Source organism: Sapajus apella, unplaced genomic scaffold (assembly GCF_009761245.1).
Source record: "Sapajus apella isolate SASKATOON/1434 unplaced genomic scaffold, GSC_monkey_1.0 scaffold65, whole genome shotgun sequence".
Lineage (NCBI taxonomy): Eukaryota > Metazoa > Chordata > Mammalia > Primates > Cebidae > Sapajus > Sapajus apella.
This window is the reverse complement of record NW_022437005.1, coordinates 607,357-609,961: the sequence shown is the minus strand read 5'-3', so window position 1 is coordinate 609,961 and position 2,605 is coordinate 607,357.

Sequence of the window (2,605 nt, the reverse complement as noted above, 5' to 3'; positions counted from 1 at the left end):
GCACTTTGGGAGGCCGAGGCGGGTGGATCACGAGATCAAGAGATCGAGACCATCCTGGTCAACACAGTGAAACCCCGTCTCTACTAAAACTACAAAAAATTAGCTGGGCATGGTGGCGCGTGCCTGTAATCCCAGCTACTCAGGAGGCTGAGGCAGGAGAATTGCCTGAACCCAGGAGGCGGAGGTTGCAGTGAGCCGAGATCGCGCCATTGCACTCCAGCCTGGGTAACAAGAGCGAAACTCCGTCTCAAAAAAAAAAAAAATAGAAGCTAAATACATTTTTTCCTAAGTACTCTTTTTCACCAAGATCATAAAGGATAGAGAAATATTGTTAGTTCTTTTTTTTGTTTTGTTTTTGAGACAGGAGTTTTGCTCTCGTTGCCCAGGCTGGAGTGCAATGGCATGATCTTGGCTCACCACAACTTCTGCCTCCTGGGTTCTAGTGATTCTTCTGCCTGAGCCTCCTGAATAGCTGGGGTTAGGCATGCGCCACCACATGGGGCTAATTTTGTATTTTTAGTAGAGATGGGGTTTCTCCATGTTGGTCAGACTGGTCTCGAACTCCCGACCTCACGTGACCTGCCCACGTCAGCCTCCTGAAGTGCTGGGATTATAGGTTCAAGCCATTGCACCCAGCCGTTAGTTCTAAAGTATATAAAATAACAATGATTAATAATTCCAAACAAATAATATATTTTTAAGTTTGGTGAAACTTTATTATTCACCGACATAGATAACGTAGCATATAGGCAATTTTTTTTTTTTTTTTTGAGACAGAATCTGCTCTGTTGCCCAGCCTGGAGTGCAGTGGTGCGATCTTGGCTCACTGCAGCCTCTGCCTCCCGGGTTCAAGTGATTCTCCTGCCTTAGCCTCCCGAGTTGCTGGACTACCAGGCACGTACCACCATGCCCGACTAATTTTTTTTTTTTCTTTTAGTAGACAAGAAGTTTGACCATGTTAAACAGATGTTCTCAATCTCCTGACCTCGTGATCTGCCCACCTCAGCCTCCCAAAGTGCTGGGATTACAGGCGTGAGCCACCGTGCCTGGCCGATTTTTTTTTTTTTTTTAAAGATATTATATGGAGTGGGGGAAACCCTGGCTGGTCCTCTTATTTTAGGTAAAGTTATACCTAAAGCATCCTGGACAATGAGCATCTGTTGTTTTGCAGCCTGGCATCCATGTTTCTTTCTTTCTTTCTTTTTTCTTTTTCGTTCTCAGCCTATCAATGAGACTTTCTTTTTTCTTTAGATGGAGTTTCACTCATGACACTAAGAGTGTTGCATAGGCTGGAGTGCAATGGCGCAGTCTCGGCTCACTGCAACCTCCACCTCCAGGGTTCAAGCAATTCTCCCGCCCCAGCCCCCAGAGTAGCTGGGATTACAGGAATATGCCACCATGCCTGGCTAATTTTGTATTTTTAGTAGAGATGGGATTTCACCATGCTGGACAGGCTGGTCTTGAACTCCTGACCTCAAGTGACCCACCCGCTTTGGGAGTGTTGGGATTACAGGCGTGAGCCACTGTACCTGGCCCATGTTTCTTTTCTTGGAAATAGTTTCTAGATTTTCTTCTCCCATTTTATGCAGTTTTAGTGGGAGTATGAGTTCAGAGATCGTGTCCTCTCTTGGACAAGGTGCAAACACATGATTCAATTATGCCATAACATTTTTTTAGCTTGGAATTTGAGCAGGAAGACAAAAGTATGAGAAACACATAAAGTCGATTTATCCTGTGGCTGTACCTTGAAAACATGTCCATTAGTACTTTCTAGCTAGAACTTCTCTAGTTCCTATCTTTTCTGAGAGCTTTCTTTTTGATTTCGTGAGCTACTCTCATCCTTTTCATACATTCAGGTTTTTTGTTTGTTTGTTTAGTAACCAAAGGGGATCTTGGGGACATGCAACCATTGAACCTTTACTGAGTATGGCGATCTGTCTCCAAGAATGCCACCATTAATTTCTTGCCTCCTTACAGGCACATGCCACTCTGCCCATCAAAAGGTGGCCTTGGTCAGGCACATGGCTCAATTCTGTAATTCCAGCACTTTGGGAGGCCAAGGCAGGAGGATCATTTGAGGTCAGGAGTTTGAGACCAGCCTGGTGAAAATGATGAAACCCTGTCTCTACTAAAATAGAAAAATTAGCTGGGTGTGGTGGTGTGCACCTGTAATCCCAGCTACCTGGGAGGCTGAGGCGGGAGAATTGCTTCAACATGGGAAACAGAGGTTGCAGTGAGCGAAGATCATGCCACTGCACTCCAGCCTGGTCAACAGAGCAAGACTCTGTCTCAATAATAATAATAATAATAATAACCATCTATGACAAACCCATAGACAACATCATACTGAATGGATAAAAGCTAGACGCATTCCCCTTGAGAACCAGAACAAGACAAGGATGCCTACTTTCACCACTTGGTCTCAGAACAGAAAAGCTAACATTTATTGATTACTTAATATGGGCCTGATGCTTTTTTAAGTAAGTGGCAGGGCTCAGATAGAAACTCAAATTCTTTTGGTTCTCGAATTGTTTTTCTTAACCTCTACGCTACTGCTGTTTATCTTTTATTGACTTACAAATTAAGCACTTTTTTTTTTTTTTGG